The sequence below is a fragment of the Rhinopithecus bieti genome, unplaced genomic scaffold, assembly GCF_001698545.2.
Source record: "Rhinopithecus bieti isolate Rb0 unplaced genomic scaffold, ASM169854v2 scaffold_2453, whole genome shotgun sequence".
Lineage (NCBI taxonomy): Eukaryota > Metazoa > Chordata > Mammalia > Primates > Cercopithecidae > Rhinopithecus > Rhinopithecus bieti.
Genome location: NW_016804447.1, coordinates 5,927,433 through 5,935,471, shown reverse-complemented (window position 1 = coordinate 5,935,471; position 8,039 = coordinate 5,927,433). Strand labels below are relative to the sequence as shown.

Below are 8,039 nucleotides of genomic sequence, written 5' to 3'. Positions count from 1 at the left end.
TATTATGAATCCTTTTTGCACATGATTCTAATGTTTTTTCCACTGGTTCACTGTTTTCTAACTTTGTAGATTATAATCTTCGTGTAGTTAAATTTGCGTTTTTTTCTTTTCTTTTCTTTTTTTTTTTTTTTAGACAGTTTCACTCTTGTTGGCCAGGCTGGAGTGCAATGGCGCGATCTCGGCTCACTGCAACCTCCGCCTCCCTGCTTCAAGTGATTCTCCTGCCTCCTCCTCCCGAGTAGCTGGGATTTCAGGGCGCCCGCCACCACGCCCCGCTAATTCTTTGTATTTTTAGTAGATGAGGTTTCACCATGTTGGCCAGGGTGGTCTCCAACTCCTGACCTCAGGTGATCTACCTGCCTTGGCCTCCCAGAGTGCTGGAATTACAGGCGTGAGCCACCGCCATTTCTCGAATAATCTTTTTCCTACTGACCAGTAATTTGTAATGTATAGTTTACTGGTTACCACTGAGATTTCTGGAGTTGTCTGGCTCCAACGCTTAAAAGTAATGGTCTTGGGCAACTCTGTAAAATGGAGATAACGATTGCACCTACCTTACAGAGATGTGCGAGTTAAATAAGATAACCTGAAAAAGTATTCCAGTACTTGACACACAATTCTCAGCAAATGTGACCATACTAAACACTCACACATACACGGGAATTTCTGGATTCTCTATCTCCCATGTCTCATCTACGTAATCCATCCAGCAACATTCCATTACTACCCCACTGTCCTTTTTTTCCCTCTTCTCTAAAGAGACACGGTCCTTTCTAAGGGCCCGTTTTCCCTCATTTCAACAAAAAAGTCACCTCACAGTTGCCTAATAACTAGAGCCTGAAAAATCATAACCTTGGGGGTAAAAATAAGCTTTGCTTCACAAAGTAGTGAGAATCAAAGCCCAACCAAGGCACTGAACAAACGCTGGGGATGGGAAGGTGTCTGTTTCTTCCAACACGTATTTTGAAAGGTTGACCGCCTACTTTGTTTCAGCCTTTGGATGATCATGGAAGTTCTCAAAAGCTAGCATCTCCTCTTCCAACTCTTGTTTACAGCCTTAAGTAGTTCCCCATGTGACCCCAGGTGGGCCCTGAACTTGGGATAACCAGGACAGGAGACTTGGAGCAGGAGGTGCGGGAGCGAGGAGGGCTCTCTTCTGGGTGATTGGTCCTGACCTGAGGTTCCCTCGTGGCAAGCTGAGCCAACTCCCCATTCGTGGGCTGATGCCCAGCCGCGGCAGGCAGGCGGCTTCGGGAGCGATTATCTGCACACACGGGGACGACGGCAGGCGGGCTAAAGGAGAGAGGGTGGCGGCAGGATTACCATTTGAGGCTCTCAAAGAGTGTGGGGAAGAGGGAAGGAGAGGCGCGAAAAGAAGGAAAACGCCTGGAGACGCTGTGTGGGCCAGAGGCTAGGGAGACCGGCTTCGCGCTCCAACGACGCGCGTCACTCTGCCTCCCAGAGGCAAGTGCCTGGGGCTCGATTTTCCGTCCCCTGAAACTCTGGGGATCTCTGAGTCTACCCAGGGGCCTCCAGGAACGCCTTCGGGAACGCATCCCAGCCCCGCCGCTACCGCAGTCACCGGTGACCGCTCCCGCCTAGGTTTGTTTGTCTCCTCCCTCTAACGGCTCCGGCAGCATCTGGCTTCCGTGGCGTCGGTGACGTCGGCGTGGGGGTGGGACTTCCTGCTTCGCGCGCCGCTGGGGCCCTGGACAGAGCCCGCTCCTCCAAGCTGGAGGGGCGGTGCGATGAGGCAGCTTCGGGGCTGGAGGTCAGCACGGCGGGTGGCGCCGCACCCCTGAGGAGCCCGGTCCACACGGAAGAGCGGGGCTTTCCACCGCCGCCGCCGCCTTCGGACCTCTCCCGGGATACTTCACATTTCCCTAGGGACAGGAGCCCGAGGGGTCCGCTCGGCCCTCCTCCTCTTCAGCTTGCGCTGCGAGCTAAAGAGCTAGGCGTGGCGGGCTGGGCCGACACCCCGCTGTAGGACTGTAACCCTTAGTCCCAATGCCTCCGTAAGCGGAGTTGAGTGGGTGCAGGTGGTTGGAGCTGTGGAGGTGTCCCCGGTGGCGAGCGCGGCCAGAACTGCGGTCACTTAAGTTTTCCGTGTGCGCGTTTCAAGGAGCATGCGTGCGTCTGGTATGTAACCTCTGTTTCTGGGAACGGCGTCTTGTTTGTATTTTGGAATACTCATTTTGACCCTCCACAAACTGCCCTTAAATACTTTTTTTATTTTCCTCGTAAAGTAGTGGAAGCTCGTATTAGAAAAGTAGGCAGAGAGACTTGTTGTGAAGCCAGTTGGACGCACGTGAAACTCTTTATGGAGCTTTTGGATGCACACTGGCTTGGTGGTTGTGTAGCCAGTTTGGTAATTGGCCAAACGTTTAAGTACCTCCAGCTTAATTTACGATGAAAAAGCTGTGCTACCATTTTCCTTGGCTTTGAAGACAATTTGAATGAACCGTGATGTCGACTGTCATTACTAAGATAACACCTAAAATATGTTAGCGTATGTCAGGTTTAAATACTTTGGTGAATCCTCAGTGTCCAACTATTTTGACCATAATCAATGGCCATTTTGCTCTTAAAAATATCCACTGCTAAGTATTTTTAAAGCCTTTAGTTAGTTGAAATGAGGAAGCTCTTTCAAATCTTACAGATGTCTAGGATGAGGAGAGACTTGTCTGAATTTCGTGTATATGATACTTATAATCTATTCAGACTTTGAGCAGCTCTAAAACAGAGTAGGTTGTTAAAGCAGTGCTTCTGTTACCAAGCAACATCTCTGTAAACAAGTCTGACATTTAAAACACAATAAATGTATCTATCCTACGGTTACCTGGATTCAGAATTCTCCGTATTTATGAGTTTAGCCTGCAAGTGGTTAGAATTAATACTCACCTTTTGTATTGAGGTTTGATTTCAAACTCAGTTTGTTCAGAATTAGAATGCTTTATTTATTTAAGACTGAGTGTCGCTCTGTCTCCCAGACTGGAGTGCAGTAGCGCGATCTCGGCTCACTGCAACCTCCGCCTCCTGCGTTCAGGCGATTCTCCCGCCTCAGCCTTCTGAGTAGCTGGCATTACAGGCGCGCGCCACCACGCCTGGCTAATTTTTGTATTTTATTAGAGATGGGATTTCACCATGTTGGCCAGGCTGGTCTCGAACTCCCGACCTCAGATGATCCGCCCACCTGAGCCTCCCAAAGTGCTGGGATTACAGGTGTGAGCCATCGCACCAGGCCAGAAGGCTTTATGTTACAGGTGTCACACAGGACTCTCCTGAGAGTTGCAAATGGTTTTGAGTTGTCCTTTGGTTATTTAGGACAGAGTATGCTGGGTGTTCCCCTTACTTTGAGTATTTTCTTTCCAGATCAGAGGAAGTGTGCAGACTCTATTTAGAACATTCTCAAATAATAGTGAAATACAATTTAGAATTCCGTGCAGCACTGGAAGAATGAAATACGGATTATTCACAGGTTGTTGGGTTTTTTTTTTGAGACAGAGTTTCATTTTTGTCGCCCAGGCTGGAATGCAATGGTGTGATCTCGGCTCACTGCAACTTCCGCCTCCCTGTTTCAAGCGATTCTCACATCTCAGCCTCCCGAGTAGCTGGGGTTACAGGCGCATGCCACCATGCCCTGCTAATTTTTGTATTTTTGGTAGAGATGGGGTTTCACCATATTGCCCAGGCTGGTCACGAACTCCTGACCTCAGGCGATCTGCCCCCCTTGGCCTCCTAAAGTGCTGGGATTACAGGCATGAGCCAGCGTGCCTGGCCTATTCACAAGTAGTTTTTAATCCTTGGTTTACCAGTCACCTCACTGTCTCCTCTTATTGAACCCTTAATGATACAATTTTTATGGCAAGTTGTTTTCAGAACACTTTTTGAATGATCTTTTGAATCAATAACCTATCAAGTAAGCAAGTATGTGAGAAAATCTGAGACGTGATGAGACTAAATGACTTTGAAATCCATTAATAATGGGAATTGGAACTTGAAGTTTAATGTTCTTTATGTCAGATGCTCTTATGTATTGCTCAAATCCATGGACTTCATTTTAGTTCTCTCCTTTTTTCTTTTCTATATGCTGATGTTGAAGTAATGAAATATTCAAAAGTTGAGCAAGACGGAGAAGAAGAAAAATCAAGAATGACTCATATAATTCTTAGTAATCAGAAATCAGCATTATGTCATGGGATGTTCTAATTCAAGAAGCTTAGAATGAAATCTTAACAGAAAGATTAGTGAATTTTAGTGACTTGTCAGAATTTCCCCACCCCTAGGTACTGTCTCTTTGCCTAAAGTAAATGAGCTTGCTTTTAATTTTGTCATACATAATGTATTAGGTTCAGTAAGTAAATTGTCCACATTGTTTAGCCTGTATTGCTTTTAGGGAATGTGTGTAAATCTGTGTAAAAAACTTCCTATTAATCCAAGTTCACGTTTCTTGACTTAAGCTGAACTCTTCGAAATCCTCTCGCCTTGCCTTTTCAAGCACATGTTCTTCATGGAAAAGGTGTCTGTGCCCAGATTGGTTTCTTCACTATCCCCTTAAACCTGCTCTATACTTTATCCTTTCCATATTAGTCTGCATGTCCTGATCTTGTTCCCTTCTTTCTTAAAATCTAAATTGTACCTTTTCTATAAGGTTCAACTCCACCATGACCTCATACATACATAGGAATAGTATGTATTTGTGAGTTATATTTATTTGATACTTACACTTTTTGTTATATTATTTTAACTTTTTTGACTTCCTAACTAGATTATAAGCTTATTAAGGGCAGGACTTTCAGATCTCGATGAGCTATATTCTTAGTCTTTTCCAAATAGAAGTTGCTGAATAAATATTTCTTAAGGACGACTGATGAGGCTTTGTGTCCCCACCCAAATCTCACCTTGAATTATAATCTCCATAATCCCCGTGTGTCAGGGGAGAGACCAGGTGGAGGGAATTGGATCATGGCAGCAATTTCCCCCATGCTGTTCTCGCGACAGTGAGTTCTCATGAGATGTGGTGGTTATATAAGTGTTTGGTAGTTCCTCCTATGTCCATTCTCCTTCCTGCTACATTGCGAAGAAGGTGCCTTGCTTTCCCTTCACCTTCTGCCATGACTGTAAGTTTTCTGAGGCCCCTCCACCCATGTGGAACTGTGAATCAATTAAACCTCTTTCCTTTACAAATTACCCAATCTCAGGCAGTTCTTTATAGCAATATGAAAATGGACTAATGCAATGACAATTATGTATTTCTACTCTCCCCCCTTTTGTAAGTATTGTGAAAGTAAGGTTGTTGAGAGAAGAGAGTAACTGAAGGAGAAATGGCAACAGTAAACTGTAAAAAAGATTAAAGAGTAGGAAATCAGAAATAAAGATTCTGTTCCTAGAAAGTGAGTATTTGAGAATTTCCCATGGCAATACCAGCAGTAAGGACTCTCAGGAATGCTGGTACTATCTTCAGTGGGCTTGGGGAGTTTGGTCAATTTCCTGGTTCCTAGTAGAATATTAGTTTATTAATTATATATTTTTTTCATCAGGATTCCCCTCTTTAGGTCATGGAGAGATCACTGACTGTCAAGTCTAGTACTGTTTCTTTCTTTTTCTTTTTTTTTGAGTTGGAGTCTTGCTCTGTCTCCCAGGCTGGAGTGCAGTGGTGCAATCTTAGCTCACTGCAACCTCAAACTTGTGGGCTCACGCAGTTCTCCTGCCTCAGCCTCCCAAGTGGCTGGGGCTACAGGTGCATGCCACCACACCTGGCTTTTTTTTGTATTTTGAGTAGAGACAGGGTTTCACCACATTTACCAGGCTGGTCTCAGAACTCCTGGCCTCAAGTGATCCACTCACCTTGACCTCCCAAAGTGCTGGGATTGTAGGTATGAGCCACCATGCCTGGCCTACTATTTCTTTTAACTGAGCTATAATCCAGAATGGAAGAAATTAAGAAAGGAAAAGCCCAGTTATTTGCCTTCTGTATATTGTGACTTCAGATTGCTTTTGGACTAAAATTCAGAGTTAGTAGGAACCTAAACCTGGCCATTCCCTTTTGGAAAGCACATCTGTCTCAAAATATGTCTATAAAATATCCATGTAGTTTTTGCAGTCTCAACAAAGATCCTGTATCTGATGCTTATAACGAAGAGTTACTTCAGTTGAAGGTAAAAAAAGTGAAGTTGAGTCTCAGAATGCTTTCATAAATACTCGTTTGATTCAGTTATTTCTTGAGTGAATTTGCCATTCTGGCTTCTGAGTTGTTGCGCAGTAACACAATTTCAGTATAATGTAGCAACCCTTGAAAACAGTAGCATTAGACTATAGGGATTTTCCCGATGAAGCTGCATTGCCTATCTCTGATGTTCATAATCATCCTCTCTCAAGTATGATTGCATTTTGTTTTAAGGCAGCTATTTCAGATATTGTTAAACTTAAGGGGCATACACTATATGGTCTTAAGGATATTTTTTAGAGTACTGTCGAATTATAACTTCTTGCACATTGTTTTACATAGAGATGCATGATAAGTATGTATTGAATTATTTTGTGGGTGAAGGACACGTGGACACGTGAAGATACTGGTTTAATTAAAGATTATTCTGGGCAGAAAAACTATTATGTAATAACAGACTTCTCTACAACTGATATAGCCAGCCAGAGCTGGGGTGGATGAAGTTGAAATGGTTCTTTGTAACATTTTTGTATTACTTCTAGAACTTCATAGAAAGCTTAGATCAATAAGCACAATTTAATAGGCACTGTAATTTTTTTTTTTTTTTTTGAAACATAGTCTCACTCTGTCTGCAGGCTGGAGTGCAGTGGTGTGATCTTGGCTCACTGCAACCTCCGCCTTCTGGGTTCAAGCAATTCTCCTGCCTTAGCCTTCCCAAGTAGCTGGGACTACAGGCACGTGCCACCATGCCCGGCTAATTTTTTGATTTTTAAGAGGGACGGAATTTCACCGTGTTAGCCAGGGTGGTCTCAATCTCCTGACCTTATGATCCACCCTCCTTGGCCTCCCAAAGTGCTGGGATTGCAGGTGTGAGCCACTGCGCCCAGCCTAGGCACTGTAATTTTGTGGGAAGAGAATTGTGATTCAGGAGACCAAGGCTTGACTGGGTGAGTCACTTTACCTTTCGTGGCCTATCTTCTCATTTGAAAATATAAATCTCTGAAAGTTTGCTTCAGAAATTGTATGCTTCCAATTTAAAGCAAATTTTATTTCTCCTGTTTATGGGTTTAATCAATATTTGAGTGCCTATTATGTGTCTTGCGCTATGCTAGGCACTGGGGGGATTGTGAATAAGACATAGTGCTAAGTCTCAAGCACCTTATTGGCTGATGGGAGAAATGGACAAAGTAATTAGTAATTTGTAATAAAGCATGTTAAATTTCATAAGTATAGGTAAGAATGTGTTCTGGGACATGTAGGAAGGATACCTGGCCTAGAACTAGAAAGAATACGCTACAATTGAGGACTGTCTCTTTAGAATCTTGTAAGTGTAGTTTGTAGGGTGTACTTGGACGGAGGGAGTTAGTCAAAGAAAACTAGGGAGACATTTCTTGAAGTTGGAGAGAGAGAAGAGTCATCAACGTTAGCGGTAGTTGAAATACTAGGTATAGGTGAGGTTCCTAGAGAGAGTTGTGTAGAATCAGAAGGGAGCTTGTGAACACCAGAATGTAATAGGAAGGGGGAGAAAGAAAGTAGGGAGGAAAACCAGAGTAGGGTAAGATTTTGGAAACCTTATCAGTGTGAAGGAATGCACATCATATTTAGTTTATTGATTAAGTGGAAATTGTTGCTCAAGAAACGTTGAGTGTGTAATCCTATAAACGTAAACCCATCTAAATGAAGATGCCCTCTACAAAGATCTGAACTTGCAAATGGGGGTAGTTTAAGTTCTTGCTTAGCAGCATAACAGAGGAAAGAGCCTGGATCCTGAGAGTGAAGGTTAGATTACTAGCTTCATGACTTTTTGAACCAGTTACTTAGTTTTTTGGTCCTCATTGTCTGAATGTGTAAAATGATATATATATATATATAT

At 43.6% G+C, this 8,039-nt stretch overlaps 1 protein-coding gene across 1 annotated transcript in view; it reads left to right on the top strand.

Moving 5' to 3' along the window:
• Positions 1 to 1,609: 1,609 nt before the first annotated feature.
• Positions 1,610 to 8,039, top strand: part of CEP83 (centrosomal protein 83) — a 156,376-nt gene continuing 149,946 nt past the window's right edge. Inside the window, exon 1 of the mRNA XM_017868397.1 lies at positions 1,610 to 2,139. The gene's annotated coding sequence lies outside the window, so the exon portion shown is untranslated. The remainder of the gene's footprint in view (positions 2,140 to 8,039) is intronic.